The 17,068-nt window shown below is 33.1% G+C and overlaps 1 long non-coding RNA gene across 2 annotated transcripts in view; it reads left to right on the top strand.

Moving 5' to 3' along the window:
• The window catches only part of LOC129221996 (uncharacterized), a 555,093-nt gene that overhangs the window by 459,158 nt on the left and 78,867 nt on the right, over positions 1 to 17,068 (top strand). The gene's annotated exons all lie outside the window — the stretch shown is intronic.

Raw genomic sequence — 17,068 nt, 5'->3', positions numbered from 1 at the left:
TATTGCGTCTCCCTTACATTAAAAAGGCTCAATATAACTGGCACTAATTAAACCAAATAAAAATAAAAATAATAAAATAAAATAAAAAATAGACCAACAGTTTCAACTTTGTGAAGTGTAAACGATGCTGTTATAGGTTGAATTTGACTATTATTGATAAACTTTTGCCCTTCTTTGCTTTTGTTCCTTTCTCTCTCTCTCTCTCTCTCTCTGTGTGTGTGTGTCTCTTACTTCCTCACTTGAAGTTGATGCATAACACTGCATTGAAAAGTGGCAATTATCACTAACATTTTATCGGAAGAAGAAGGATTAAAAGTTCTTGCAGGCAATGCTCATTGCTCATATGCATACCTTTCTCAAACTTAAAGTAACGCAATAAAAATGCATAAATTTTATTTTATGTAATAATCAATGCTGCCAAATTATGTCGGAAACATAATTATTCCCTCACCAGAGATATGCTCGTATCGGGCTCGTCTAAGGATTAATGAGCCAACCTGGAAGTTTTCTCCTCCCTATCCACGCAAGAACTCTCCGTTTCAAACTGGATCGTCACTTCATGTACTCTTTGAACTTGTTAAATATTCAACATCTACTAAGATTGACCTTGTTCCTTTCCCCAGTCTTCGGGAAACATGCTTCGGACATTTGCATAGCATCTGGAAAGGGGGCGATTACGTGCGTACGTTAAACGCAGGTCGTTACCATCGAAAGTTGGAAAGACGTTCGAAAATGTTTCTTTTCTTTCTCTTTCTTCCCCCTTTCTCGTCCCCGGTTGCCGTGTCAAAGAGCTTGGCAATCGACGTACTTAATGTCTTTTCAAAAGGAGAGAGGCCCGGGATAAGGATTCGCTGTTGGCCATTAGTCTGCGACGTTTTGATTGATGGAATCGAGAAACGGTGTCCTGCCTTTTCGCCCACTTACACATCTTTTCTTTGCTCTTTTCCGTGTGCTCCACCTCCTTTCCCTCGATCTTCGCATGTTCCTCGCTTTTGTATCACGCCAATATTCGTCCTCGTGGTGACAATTCGACTACTACTTTTGGCGATGAATTCTCCGCAGGTGGTCGAATTACGCAATTCACTTTCATAACGCTAATGACCTCACAGTAGTTTGATGCGATACAAATTTCATTAAAGTTGTCAACCCACCATTGTGGACTCCCACAATCATATTCCTATCAGTGGGCCTAAAGTGCCGTCAAAGTCATTCATTGAATTTTAGTATATTTAGATGTGTGATTTTTGAGCAAACACGATTGCTTACTGCTTTCATTTGACTGTTTTGATGTCCTATGATTTTATTTTCCCACCAGCACCCTCTGCAGCATCACCGTCGACCGGCCGCCTCACGATGCTGCTCCTCCAGCGAAAACCGTCTCCAGGTTGTGTCAATATCCTACACTTACACATATGCATACACGCACGCACACACACACACACACACACACAAACACATACACACGCATACATACACCTACACGCCCATACACAAACACATTCACACACTCAAACACATTCACACACACAAACAGATACACACACTCAAACACATACACACACACGCATACATACAGACACCTACACATACACACACAACTACCCACACACTCATGCTTGCACACAAACACAAACACATATGCCTACACACACATACACATCCCCTCTCACACACACAAACACTCATACACACAACTACCTACACACTCATACCCGCACATAGACACAAACACACACGCCTACATACACACACACAGAATCGTGATTGTGAAAAACATAATTTGAACTCAAGAGGTCAAAATTCAAATTATTATTTTTTTTTTTTTTGAGGGGGTGGGGGGGATACTTTGGAACAGAACCTGTCATGGCGTTCAAAGTACTACTGCGAAATAAAACAAAGAGTTCACACACTTAAAGAGAACAAGTTTCAGTATTTTTATCTGTTCAATCAGCTTTCAAAGCTTTGTTCAATTCATCGTCTAATCAATTTTGTGAATGGACTCATTGGAAAATGATGATTTTGCCCATGGGATTCCTGAGAACGTTCGAGGTTTGTGTCAAATCCGAGATATTTGAGTTTTTGTGCAGTGATTTATCATAATAGCCTGAATGGCTGCATTAGAATCAAAGGAACAATGATTTCTAATGTATTTATAAGTACAAAATTGTGCTCAAAATAAGGCATTTACCTACAAATTACTTGTTATATTTCTTGGGACACATATTCCATGATTGCAGCCCAAAAAGTAACTGTGAATATTCATAGCAGAAAAGCATCTTAACAAAATAGAGCAAGAGAAAATAAGTGTGTAATTATGACGTACTTCGTTAAAATTTAGGTGAACTAATTTCTTTAAAGTACACCAAAGTTTAAAATAACCAACCATTAACATCATTAGATTTTAACACCAAAATCTAATGATTAATATTTCAACTCTATTAGGATGAGCAGTTGAATAGTCACATGGGTTGTTTCATGGAGTGCTTGCCGAATATGAACTAGTGCCTCGGTTCTATTTCGAGTCGGACGTTAACTTTTCAAAAGTGAAATCATGTGCTCATACTGGACTCGCATAAACGAGATTCCTGTACAAGAAATGTTTACTCTTCAGCAGCGAATCCAAATTTTCTCTCAAAACTACCACAAATGCACGACGTCAGGTCAGATACTGATATTTCGGAGCAGTCTTGTCATCCTCCTCTTACAAATCCTCAGTCCATTTGCGATCGGACACTTGAGGACTAGATTCAACCTTTTAAAACTTGGAATCATGTTTCCAAAACGAATATGCCATGTCTGGATGTATTGTTCTGCTGAAAGTGTGCAGGATCATTAAGGTATATCCTGGCTATGAACAGTTTCACGTGATCAACAACTATGTTGATAAACAAAGGGTATATAAAGGATATACTTGGTAACTGATGTCAAGACTGATATTTTGTTGCTGTTCTCTTGAAGATTTTCGTGTGACCATGCCGGAGCCATTATCTTAACCTGCCAACGTCCCACACGAGCATGTTAAAGCAGAAATCAAAACTTGCAAAAAATCATCAGACAGACCTCTTCAGTCGTCAAGTGTCCATTTTAATGTATTCTTAGTCCCATGCAGCTGCTCTTTTTGACTTGGAAGCGATTTAAAAAAAACTCCAAATGAAGCAAATTTGTTACACTATCTATGAAATTCCTATTGTTTTAAATTGCAATGATACTGCATATACTGCTTTGTAATATTTTGTGCTAAAGCTCTTCTGCTGCTTCAAACAGTGCAAGTCAGTTTTCTGGTTCTCAAAAGCAGTTCAAACCAGCATTTTTCTTTTTATTGTTCCAAGTTTTATACTATTCTTTGACGGAACAAGACAATAAAATTTAAATTTCGTAATTTCTCACATTATTTGACTTGGCCCCTCCCGTAATAAATTCTTACATGCGTTCCTGACGTGAGCGCACGTTTTCAATCGGCGAGTCAAAGTTTGAGAGAGAAGTGCTTAATATTTTGGTCCTGTAAATACAGCATTGGTGCTTAAGAGATCACAAAATGTAAAGTAAAATGTTAAATGAAATAAAGATTACCTAATGTTCACTGAAAAATAACACGGAAAAAGTAATAAGTGGTACATTTTTAGCCTGCTTTCCCAGTAAAAGTCAGAAAAAGAAGAAAAAAGCATGAAAGGCTTAATGCATCTTAAAAATATCGCGAAAAACAGAAAAAAGTCAAAAATAAGTAAATAAATATCGAAAAATTAAAAATTGGAAAGTAGGATATTGAGATGGGAAAAAATGTCTGTCAGTCTGTCGGTCTGTCTGTCTGCCCCCCCCCCTTAATAACTTTTGAATGAATAGTCCGATTCGAACAAACTTTTTTGTGATCGAAAGATCTCTGCGAGGACACCTTATTCCCATATTTCACTTTTTGATTTGAATCATTTTTTGTTCAATTTTGAACAGTTCAAAAAAACTTAACATTAGCGCCTACGGGGAAATTGAAGGCATTTCCGAACTGTGAGGCGAATATGCTTCAAACAAACTTTCTAGGAAAAAAGCTTTTGATGAAAAACTTGTATATAAAATATCTTTTTGATTTGAACAATTTTCCGTTCAATTTTGAACAGTTCAAATCCCTTAACATTAGAGCCTATGGGGAAACTGAAAGTCAATGTAGATTTCGTACTTGAAGGCGGATTTATTTCAAACAAATTTTGTTGGAAATAGCTCTTGACGCTAAACTCCAGATTCCGACTCCGAGAATTTAGGGGCACCTGACTCCGAATCCGACTCCTGTGCCCGACAATTAATCGGACTCCAACTCCCCGACTTCGACTCTGACTTCGTAGATTTGGCAAAAATTTATACACGGAAGGAAAAATGACCGACTCCGATTCTTGGATATTCGTCTCCGACTCCTTTATCCCAAAATGAGATTGACTCCGACTCCGACTCTGCAGCTATGGTTTTAACTGTGAAATAATTATTGTTGATATGATTTGTTTTTATTTTCACGCAAAAGTTTTAATTTAGTTACTCAGTTTTCGGCGAATAAACTCGAATTCATTTATGTTTCTACATAAAGATATACACAGAAGATTTTTTTTTTTTTTGACGATGAAAAGTTTCTTTAAGTTGACGTTTTATTGTTTTTTTTATTTATTTATTTTGGTAAGTGCATTAATTCATTTAAAAAATTATTTTTGGCAACTGGGGAAAAAGAAACGATTTTTTTTTTTTTTGATATGATGTTTTTATTTTAATAAGCTTATTAATTTTAATTATTATTTTTTTGTTTTGAAAGCCGTTAAAGAATTTTTTTTAATGGAAAAAAAGTGTATTAGCTGCGCTTTTTTTCTTCTTTTTTTTTTTATTTACGCGTCTATTTTTTTTTTTTTTTTTTTTTTTTAGATGAGTGAGGAATATTTTATTCCTAGAAATTAGCTAAAATATTAAAAAAATATGTTTGAAAAAAATATGTTTGAAACAATTTGCGATTTTAGCTATTTTTGAGAATATTGATCAGGTACTAGAAAGTAGTATGGGTAGACGGGAAAGTAGACTCGTATAGTTCTAGGCGGAACTTCTTGTTTAATTTTAAAAAGTAACATAAAATGTTGCAATTGAAGTTACTCAGAATTTCTAACAATGATTATCACGCGTGTAACAAAATTTTTATTTCATGTTTTCTTCTTTTTTTTTTTTTTTTTTTGTTAAAAGTAAATTGTGTTTATGATCTGTGACGATACTTTGAAATTGTGATCGGTAAATGTGATTTAAAAGTTGTTAATAACCTCTTCATATTTTTGTACAAAAAAAAATTCTTAATTGCATTTAATAAGCAAATGTTTCTCAAATAATTTTCCGTTTTGGACTTGATATATTTACGTTGTTTTTTACTAATGCAAAATGGGGAAAGCGGTTTTTTTGTGAAATAAATTGGTATTGATTCAACAGCCTCAAAATAAATCAATAGGGGAAAAAATCAGTGCACGTGCAGGGATGAAATTTTACTCCACACAATGAATAGTTGATTACCTCCTTTCACGGCGTGTGTCCAATTGATGCACGCTTCTTCCGATGAATGTCCTCGTGAGTGAATTGTTTAAAGTCTGTAAATTAGAGGATGGGTGTGAGTGATTAGAAGGTACTGTGGTACGGTTATTTAAGGATCTAAATTCCTAATGGTAGCTTAAATGACAAAAATAGAAAATATTTTTTAAAGTTTCAAGCACTACTATTATTTAATTTTAAAATTAAAATATATTTTTCTTTCAATTTAACATTTGCAAATATGGCACGCTTTTGAGTATTTCTTTTTTACTTTTCAGAAGTAAATGTAAGTTTTTGTTTGCATTTTAATGTACATTAATGCTGCTGTAAATTAATGTTGCCTCGGGAAATATCTAACATTGGGAACTTATGAGAGTAAAGATACATTTTATGTTTCCGTTTTAGTTACATTACTTGGAACATTTTAAAGTTAGTTTTGTCAAACTTAAAAGAATTCCACATTAGAGTGTATGGGCAAAAGTTTGCATCAAGAAAACAAATTGTGCTTAACGAAATAAAATTTGTTAAACACAAAAATTCGACAATGCTACTGAGATAGACGAAAGGATGTAAATGTATTCTTGGTTTTTGCTCCGAGACAGAGAAATACACTTTGTGCGTGAGGATCGTACTTTTAATATTAAATCGTCAAAATTAAGGTTGATTGATTGAATGACTTGTCCGACTCAACTTCGTGAAGAATTGGTCTCTTTTTGCATCACAAATTTTTGTTTTGAATTGTTTTAGTTTACTGGAAAGACTTTTTCCAGAGTTTTGGAGCCAAACCCCGCTTATTACTAATGTCACACAAAACTGATCTACGCGTTATTGTATGGGAATGTAGGTTTGATTAGCTCTGGAGGAACTTATTGCTAAAATATAAACCGCAGTTAAAGTTATTGACGCATCAGCAGATTGTTGCACATGCTTTCACAGTGTTAAAAGGTATATGACTTATTATTTCTCGATTAATTTAAAGCAATCAAGCCCTGAAATCAAGTTTCAAGAATGTAAAATTTTCGCTTTACTTAATTGAATAATTCAACGAATTCGAGTCAATTACTGAGACAACGTATAGCATTCCTTTCCATTTTTTATCAACTAATTAAATTTCCGAAACTGACACGACTTCGAAAATTTCTCCGCACAGCCTCAACAAATTACATTTCCAGAAACTTTTTAAATAATGTCAGAAAATCCTATCGGCTTTCCCTTGCAATTCCCCGTTGGCGATGGAATTGCAAAGCCAAGAAATTCCTGATGCAACCCTTGCTGCCAGTTGTGCTTTTGCTTCAGAATCCAAAAGGAATGTTCGCAAGTCAATGCCAAGAATAAAAGTGTTTTCTCTTTTCTTCAGGAGCCCGTGTTATGCGGGGAACAAATTGGATATTGCTGAGTTTCGGCAAACAATTCTTAAATACGTATTTTTAATCCTGTTGCCCAGATCTTGCCGAGCTTGATTAATGTCCTTTGTAAAGCGGAGTTCCCAAAACCCATCGGCGTTTTCTGAATTATTTTTCTGGAGATTCCCTGCACCAGCAAGTGATTCATTAGCGAAAGGAGGGTGGTGCAGAGGTGGAATGAAAGTTTAGTGCTTTCCTCTTGTTCCCTTCTTTTTTTATCCTACTTTTCGACACAACTTCCCAAGGTGAAAAGGAATTTTTGAATAATCGTTTCGGATCGCGAACACAGTAGTGAAAAAAAGTTCGAAGAGCAAAATCTTCGGATTCTTCCTTTTCATTTCTTTTGTTCTATGCATGACATTTTTAAATTGTTTGGAATCAGGAAAGTCATTTCTCAAAACAAAAATTCTTTTGATTGGAAAAAATAATCTTCATGAAATAATGTACTATTCAACATTTCCCAAATCTCTGAGAACACCGGACGTATGGTTTAAATAAGCAAGTCATTGTTGTTTTCTAATAATGTCTAAATGCAACAAGCAACTTGGAACATTTTGAATTATTTTGATATAACGTCAATTTTGAGAACAAATAAACGTTTAAAACTTTTAAACCAAATTTTTACTAAAATGTTAAGTGAGATTTGTATGGGAACATCTTGCAAAGAAATTTTGTTATTGAGTGGGATTTCGTAAAATTTTGCTTCGAATGTATTCTTGGCGCTGTTACGCCAAGAATACATACGCCACCGATGTGGACACTTTAACTCGAAATTACGGAGCCTTAAAAATTAATCCTACAAACTATTTTTTGGTCACGTCGTACTTATATTTGACTCAACTATAAGTCAAGCTTGCAGTATTCTAATCTGTAGTTGTCGGACCTGTAGCTTAACCTTGACCAGGAACACTGGTTTATGATCACTTGATGAGAAGATGTGCAGTATTAATCAATAATATCCAATGGGACGTAAAAGTCAACGCATGACACAAAGAGCTTTCTGTTCTAGAGTATGTGCAAATTCTTTTAGCACATGAAACTATCAATACCAGGGGTCTGGCCAGAGGATATTTAGGTCCGTTAACGGACCCTTCACAAAAATCCGATCAACCAAAACGGACCCTTCACAAAAATCCGATCAACCAAAACGGACCTTTCACAAAATCCCGATCAAACAAAACAGACATTTCATAAAATTCTAATAAACAAGATCGGATCTTTCACAAATTGTTTATTGAAAGAGCAAATCTGAAAGTAAAATAACGCATATTTCTGTGTATAAACCGATAATTTTTTGAACCTTTTTTTAAGACAAATTAGAGGGATCAGATTATAATATATAATTGATATTTAATATAATATATTTAATATAATATTTAATATAATATGTATTGATATTTTTTTTCAAAATCGGCTAATTTTGAAAAAAGAAAAAAAAAAAAAATCGGCACTCTTTTGATGCTCTTTCAAGCCTTCCAGCGATAAATAATTCTAACTGCCAAATAAAAATAATGGTTCTTTGTTTTATCACAGCTAATTAGCAGTGGTTCTGTTGTAAGCTTTTCTGAAAAGGCATTGGTAAGCACTTTTCTCCCCTCTCATGATTTAATAAACAATAATAATATGTATCTGCGAAATGAACTTAGAACTGCAAAGGGATAGTAAGGGTGGGGGAAAAAATATGATCGCTTCAGATAGAGTTACCAACTTCAAAATTATCACCACTTAGCATCTGGCGTTGAACCTTTATAATGACTTGATTAGAAAATATTCCCATCATTTTACCAGCTTGTCAATATTTGTATTTTTACGGTGGGTGTGGTGCGATGTTTAATTGTTATTTTGGGAGAAAATTATATGGGTTTTGATTTTTCGATGCTAATAAGGATGATTAACTTTAAATAAACTCTTTTAATTACCGTTTCTTTTTTTTTTTTTTCTTTAGATGTATACATTTTGAAATATGTAATCTTTTAACATCCGATATGAGAATCATATTTTGTTCTTTTTTCAAGCTAACCTCGCTTTATTAGGATGCAAATAAATGAAAAGTCTTTTTATTTCTGTGAGAACTCTCATTTCAAGTTTTTAAAGCAAAATTCCATTTTCTGTTATTAAATCAAAAATTAAAATGCTGAATAGATGGTTTATTTTATTTTATTTATTTATTTATTTATTTATTTTTTTGCTTCAACTGTGTCCACAGATATTAATGAAATGTTTAGCATAGGACTCTAAAATGCAATTTTAAAATAATTTTATCAAAAATATTTCTTTCACAAGCTGTTTTTATACTTTTGATGCCTTCACTTTGAGAATTGCGATCTCTTTGCATCCGCTACGGGAATCCGATTTTTAGAATTTTTGATGATTGTTACGCTTTGTTAAGAGGTAAACAATTAAAATATCTTTTTATTTTTGTTAAAATCACGGAATTTATAAGTTTTAAACGAAATTCTGTGCTTTTTAAGAGTGTCTTGAGTCAAAAAGTTAAATGCTGAACCTTATTCTGAATTTTATTTTATTAATTTATTTTTTTGTTACAATTATTTTAAATACTGTACCGAAATATTTCTAGTATAATTTAACATAATGTAGAATGGTAGATAAATATTGATACTTGAGAGAGCGATGTCCCCCCCCCCCCCGCCAAATATTAGACCACTCCAGAATGATTTTCTCGACATAGAAGAGGAAAACACCTAACTTTAAGATTAATTGATGCAGTTTGTGCCATCTCTACATTCTAAAATTTCGTTTAAAAAAAAATTTTTTTTGCAAAATTATTTGATTTTTCACAAAATTAATTCATTTTTCACAAAATTATTTGATTTTTCACAAAAAAAACGGACCCTGTGAAAAATCCTGGACAGACCCCTGAATACATTTTGCACCTATCCATGTTGCACGGAAAAAGAATCATGCAGCAATGAAATTTAGATTTAAATGTCAAAATCGAACTTTGTCTAGGTATAAGACTACGGTTTTGGATTTTATTTCGGTTATTAAATTATATTACGTTTCAAAACTGTGCAAAAACTTTTATTAAAATTCCATTTATAGGGGCTTGTACCTTGTTTTCTGGTCTAAATTAGTTCGCGAAATAGATGTAATTTCAGTAGGTGAAATGCATCCCCATATTTTCTTCTCTTGTCCAGTTTCGATCGAAAATGGGAAGAGGTGACCGTGAAATTTAGATTTAAGATCAAAACTTATGATGCATAAATCTAATTCTAAGCTGGATTTAAGACAACGCATTAGGGGCTTTTACGGTAATAAAATTCTGTTACGATTCAAAAACTGTCTGAGGAACTCTCATCGAAGTTCCATTTATGGGAGCTTGCACCTTGTGTATTTGTCTAAATAAATCCGCGAAATTGTTCCAGCAAATGATATAAGATCCCATCATTTTCTTTTCTTGCCCATTTCGCTAGGAAACGGAGGAAGGTGACCGTTATTTTTGAAATTAAGATTCAAAACTAAAACTTAGGTTAACTTAAATGTAATTGAAGTTATATTTAAGACTACGATTTAGTAGTTAATATTGCAACAAAAATTATTTGAGGTTTCAAAAACTGTGCGATGAACTCTCATTTAAGCCTCATTTGTAGAGGCTCGCTCCTTCCTATTTGGTCAAAAATTTTCTGTGAAATTCTTGTAGAAGATTATATGAATGCCAAATTTACCTCTCCTACCCATTCCGCTAGGACACAAGAGAAGATAACATTGAAATTAATCAAAAAACAAAACTTAACAATAACCAAAATCTAACTGAAGATAAAAAGAATTGAGACTATGATTTAAGAATCCTTTACGGTAACACAGTTATGTCACGTTTCAAAAACAGTGATGGGATCTCTCATTAAAGTTCCCTTTATAGGAACTTGCACCTTGTTTTTTGGGGCTAAATAAATCCGCGAAATTCTTTCAGCAGATGAAATGGGTTCCAACATTTTCTTCTCTTACCCTTTTCGCTAGGACACAAGAGAAGATAACATTGAAATTAAGATTTAAAAACAGAACTCAATGATAACCTAAATCATCTAATTGAAGATATACAGGTAATTAAGACAAAGATTTAGGAATCTTTTACCATAACACAAGTTATGTTACATTTCAGAAACAAAATCTGCGCTAGGAACTCTCACTAAAGTTCCATTTATAGGAGACATGGCTATTTGGTCAAAATAAATCAACGAAATTATTTTAGAAAACTATATGGATGCTATCACTTTCCTCTATTACCTATTCCGCTGGGACACAAGAAAAGATGACATTGAAATTATGATTTGAAAACAGAACAATCTGAATGTAGTTGAAGGTAGAATTTAGACTTCGATTTAGGAATCTTTTACGGTGTTACGTTACCTTTCAAAAACTGCTAAGAACTCTCATTAAAGTTCCATTTATAGAAGCTTACACCTTGTTTTTTGGGGCTAAATAAATCCAGGAAATTCTTTCAGCAGATGAAATGAATCCCAATGTTTTCTTCTATCCATTTCGCTAGGACACAAGAGAAGATGACATTGAAATTAAGGTTTAAAAACAGAACTTAGCGATAACCTAAATCTTATTGAAGATAGAATTAAGATTGCAATTTATGAATCTTTTAAGACAACGCAGCTATGTTACGTTTCAAAAACTGTGCTAGGAACTCTCATTAAAGTTCCATTTACAAGGAGCTTGCACCTTGTTTTTTGGGGCTAAATAAATCCAAGAAATTCTTTCAGCAGATGAAATGGATCCCAACATTTTCTTCTCCTATCCATTTCGCGCGGAAACGGGAGAAGGTGACAGTGAATTGTGCGATCTGGGCTTTGATTTGCTCTCGCTCCTTCCAACCTCCCCTTCGAACGCAGACAGTGAATAATTGCGTTGCGGAGAATTGATTCGAACCTCCCCCTCTTGCGGGTCGACCATCTTATAGGAAGTACAGAGAGGGGAGAGGGGAGGGAGGAATCATCCAGGTAGATTGCGACCACAGATCCCCTTTCCAAGCAGGGGAAGCTTTTCTTTGCCAAAAATACATCTCCAGAGATTAAACGTCTCGAGACAGCGAGACTCTTCGTCACGGATTTCTAACTCCTGTCACCCTCTCCTGTCGTTTTCTCAGGTGTTCCTAGTCCACCCCTGGTTGGAACATTCGCATTGTTACATCATCCAAAAAGTTTCTTTGCGGTGTTTTTTTTTTCATACTATACCTTTTTGTTATTTCAGAGAGTCTGCTAGAAAAGAATGCGCCGTTGGCGAGAGAACGATTCAAATTTCAAAGAAGCTGCCGTCTTAATTTGCAGCTTTGAAAAGCGAAACGTAAAGGGACAAAGACGAAAAAAACGTGTTGAGTTTATATGGTGTGAATTGTAAAAAGATATTTTCATCACCTGCCTTCTGATGAAGAATTGAAGGTTTAGTTGCGGTTTAGTTCATTTTTCGAGCTAATGATGGTATTTTTCTTGAGTTGGAATGCAGGTTCTGTCTTGATAACTGTTCACAAAATATGTTTTTGAAATACTCTTGTCGAATTTTTAAAAAGAACAGAAAGAAAGGACTTACCAGCAGCTAACTTAATAATTCTTATGTATTTCTCTTGAAATTATTTTTTCATGCATTTTTTTTTAATGTAAAAAGGTTATCCGTTTCTTGAAACACATAAAGTGATTTATTCTCTTATTAAGGTTGAAGAAATTACCCAACAAATCTTAAAAGAACTGGAATTTTAATTTCACGAAGAAACTTCAAAGTCGTTAGTTGATTTCATTCATAAGCTTACTTCTTTTGCATTGAAAAGGGTGTTCCTTGTAACGCCGAAATACTTGTATGCAGTAATCTGCAATTTTGTGTGATGAAACGCTGTTATTTTATTTACTTTACTTATTAAGCACAAGGGTTTAATTCCATCTTTATTTATTCAATTCAATTTTTCGTTAGTTGATTCTTCGATAATGAGGGTGGGATCCAGGGGTGGGTTCAGAAATTTTTGTATGAGGTATCAAGTTTCAGTGACCAGTCAAGTGGAAGAAAAACAAAGCATAATGTGATTAACAATTAATTAACATTTTAATGACATTCTATTAAATCACATAAGTATGTCTTCTAATAAAAACTAGTATTATGAAGAATAAACAACAACTTATTAATTGTATATTATGCTGTTCATATTTAAGTTATAAAGTTTTCAAGTAATGAAATTACATATTTTTTACATTAAATGTGTTGAAAAAATTTTCGTTTCAATGAAAACAAGAAAACACATTATTGTTGCATTAAAATTTTATGCATCAACGTTAAAGGAAGTACAAATATGCAAAATGTTTCAGACGCATGCTTGTACTCTTTTAAAAAAAGTATCTCATCACGGGGGATCAGCTGACCCTTTGACACCCCCCTAAATCCGCCTTTGATGTATGCTGTACTACAAAAAAAAAAAAAAAAAAAAACGATTTTTGGGATTTTGTAAAATTTTTAAGTAGAAAATGCTAATAAGATAAAAACGGCTTCTATTTTTGTGCGTTAAATTCAAATTTTCTAGTTGGCTTTTCGGTTTTATACATTGATATTAGGCACACGCAGAGATAGTGCACACAAACTCGATCCTTGGCATTGATTAACAACTATACCTGTTTTTAAGCATTATTTTATAATGGCAAAATGAGCATTTAGAGGATAGAAGTAGACTTAACCCTAAGTAGTAATTGTTGGTCGTTGGAAGTAAAAGTAGTAGTAAGTAAACTCTAGTTCAATTGTATAGCAAAGATCTGAAGCAGATTAAAAGCTACACATGTAAAAAAAATGTGATATTCAAATTTCACGGGTGTAAAATTATCCTTGCCTACAATGAAAAAAAAAAACATTTTAAAAAAGAAAAAGAATTGACACCTGTGTGCACACAGAAAAAACGAGCGCTAAAAATAACTACAACTGAAAACAATAAATTGTTACCTTTCAAGTAAACTTAACTTTTCAATGTGCTGAAAAGAAGCTGAGTTGCTACCTGGGGGGTGACGTTTAATGGACAATGCTTTCCGTAAAAGTATCACCTGTTAATGGGAATCCGTCTATTGTCAACCGTTTACTTGCCTGCTGTGGTCCTATTGTGCGCATTATGTTTTGAAGTCTCCTTTTGAACTTGAGTCCTCCCAGTCATTTAAGAGACAGGACATTTAAGAAAAGTCGTAAATTGTAGAGAAGCCCTTTTAGTCATGGTGGCAATAATTCATATCCAGACCACCAAAATAGCATGACGAGCTCAGACGCTTTGGTTGTTGCGATGATTTTAAGAATAATTTTAACAATAAAATGTAATAGTTTTAAGGAATAAACTACAAAATAACTGTTTATAGAATATCATTCCTGAACTATTTCACTATTATTAAAATTTCTTTCAAAAAAAAAAAAAACAGAAACAACGTGCGAAATAAAATGAGTTAACGGTGGTCGATAAAACACTAAAAGCTATTGTAAAATAGAGGGCACTGTTAAATCGGGGAAAAATTAAAGTATTAGCTTAAATTTAAACTCAATTTAACAAATATGTACTTGCATAAGTTCAGGAATTTTTTTCTAAGTAATAAATTATTACATAGAATGGCAGATTTTCAGAATAATTTTAACAATAAAATGCGATAGCTTTAAGGAATAAACTACAAAATTACTGTTTGTAGAATATCATTTCTGTTCCAGTAGAATAACATTAAAATGTCTTACAAAAGAAATGCAGAAACAAAATGCAAAATAAAACGATTTAACGATTGTCGATGAAACACTAAAAGCTATTGTAAAATACAGGGCATTGTTAAATCGGGAAAACAGTACAGTTTTAGCATAGATTTAAACTTAATTGATCAAATACGTACTTACATAGGATCAGCATGTTTTTTCTAAAGTAATAAATTATTACATAGAGTAGAAGATTTTCAAAATAGTTTTAGCAATTAAACGTGATAGCTTTAAGGAATAAACGACAAAATTATCGTTTGTAGAATATCATTTCTGTTCAAATAATATATCATTAAATTATCTTTCAAATAAAAAAAAAGGCAGAAACACTAAAATCTATATAGTAAAATAAAGGGCACTGTTAATTCGGATAAACAGTAAGGTAATAGCCTAAATTTAAACTCAATTGATCAAATGTGCACTTACATAGAATCAGCGTGTGTTTTTTTAAGCAAATTAATGCATAGAATAAAAGTTTTCACTGACAGTTAGTTTCAAGTTTTCTCAAATAAGCTTTTTTTCTCCTTTCATCATGAAAGTAATGTCAGGATTCATTTTTAATAAATATCATTTTAGTAAATGGGACTTTATATTTTGCTTCAAGTAAATTTACTTTGCAATCATTAACGTTACATCTTAAAATTTAATTTAAAATTGAGCTCATTTTGTTTCCATGCAGATATCTGCCAGGAACAAGGTCAAAAGAAAGATGCAAAACAAAAATATTTTTCGTATAAAGCATTTTTTTCTTTATTAGATTCCAAAAAAAAGGGGGGGGGGGACCAGCTTAACTTTATATTTTGTGCTTCCATTTATTTTATTACGATACTATGTCTAGCTATCACTTGTTTGCATAAATTTTGCTGTAAAATACTGTAAGCAATATTTTGTTACTGAACTATTTATTGATAACAATATTACTTCTCACAATAAACTTCAACTTCAAGTCTTATATTCTCCCGATTGCATGCTTTGCTTAATCAACGTAGTCACCAAAAACGTTTGCTTTTTAAGTTGAATTAAATTCCTATAAATTGAGGAGAGGTATGCGTTTTGTTTCTTTGAATGTAAAAGTCTGAATTCAAATAAATCTAACTCAAAAAATTAAAAAAAAAAAAATGAAAAATAAAGAAAGAAAAGGAATAAAAATCAGTCTTTAAATTTTTTTTAATGTTTAGCAGTCTTTAATTTTTTTTTCTTTTTTTTTCAATGTTCCTTATATTTCTTCGTATGCTTCTTTGCAGGCCTTTATTGAAGACTTAAATGGAGGTCATAAATGTAAAAATATCTGACTTCATTCCTATCTTGTCGAAAAAAAACTTTAGAACTAACTCTCTCTACCTACTCCACTTGAAAGATTCATACTATTTATTGAAATTGAATTGCTAAAAATTTATAACTTCACAGCATCGGATAAATATTTACGACACAATTTCCTGAATATTCTGGGCAACCTTTTTTTACCCAAATGCATTTGTTATCCCAAGTGTCAAGTCAGACCACCAGCTTTTAATTCTTTAATGTTCAACTGTAATCCGAACCCATAAAAGCTTTGCCAGCTGATACTCAATCGCAACAACTGAAATTCCACAGGGAAGGATCCAACTCTCGGATGGCCGATGAGAGTTATTTATTAAGCCTGATGATAACCACGATGGTATCTGTGTTTGCAAATGAGGTAATCTGGACCGATACCCAACTGTCCGTGCCCGGGTTGAGTCACTGTAAAAAAAATTCGGAAACGTTTCTGAGTATATCGTGCAGCTGCGGTTCATGAAATTTTCGAAAACGTTTCTGAGTATTTCGGAATTCTCTTTCTGTAATGTCCGGAAACGTGTCTGAGTATTTCGGAATCCTCTTTCTGTAATGTCCAGAAACGTGTCTGAGTATTTCGGAATCCTCTTTCCGTAATTTTCAGAAACGTTTCTGAGTATTTCGGAATCCTCTTTCCGTAATTTCCAGAAATGTTTCTGAGTATTCTGTGCAGCTGTGGTTCATGAAAGTTTCGAAAACGTTTCCGAGTATTTCGGAATTCTTCAAACAATTTTCAAAAACGTTTCCGAGAATTTCGGAATCCTTTTTCCGTGATTTTTTCTAAAATATAATTCTTTATTATAGTATTGCATACCATATCAGTTTCAATTCTTTCATATCTAAGAGCAATAATACAAGCAATTTTAGAATCATTCGTGGATTTTTTTTTTTTTTTTTTGGAATTTCTAATGACAAATAGCATGGTTAACAGCATAACATATGCACAGTTATAAATTTTTGAAAAATTATGAAATAATCTACTAGTTTCACTCCTAATCACAAAATCGTCGGGGAATTGGAGTGGGGGTACCTTCTGAAAAGTGGGGATTGTTTGTTAAACAATCTTAAACTTCAGTTTTTCTCTCAATATTTTCAAGACA

Source organism: Uloborus diversus, chromosome 5 (assembly GCF_026930045.1).
Source record: "Uloborus diversus isolate 005 chromosome 5, Udiv.v.3.1, whole genome shotgun sequence".
Lineage (NCBI taxonomy): Eukaryota > Metazoa > Arthropoda > Arachnida > Araneae > Uloboridae > Uloborus > Uloborus diversus.
Note: the sequence above shows the minus strand (reverse complement) of the source record. Positions and strands in the feature narration are given on the sequence as shown.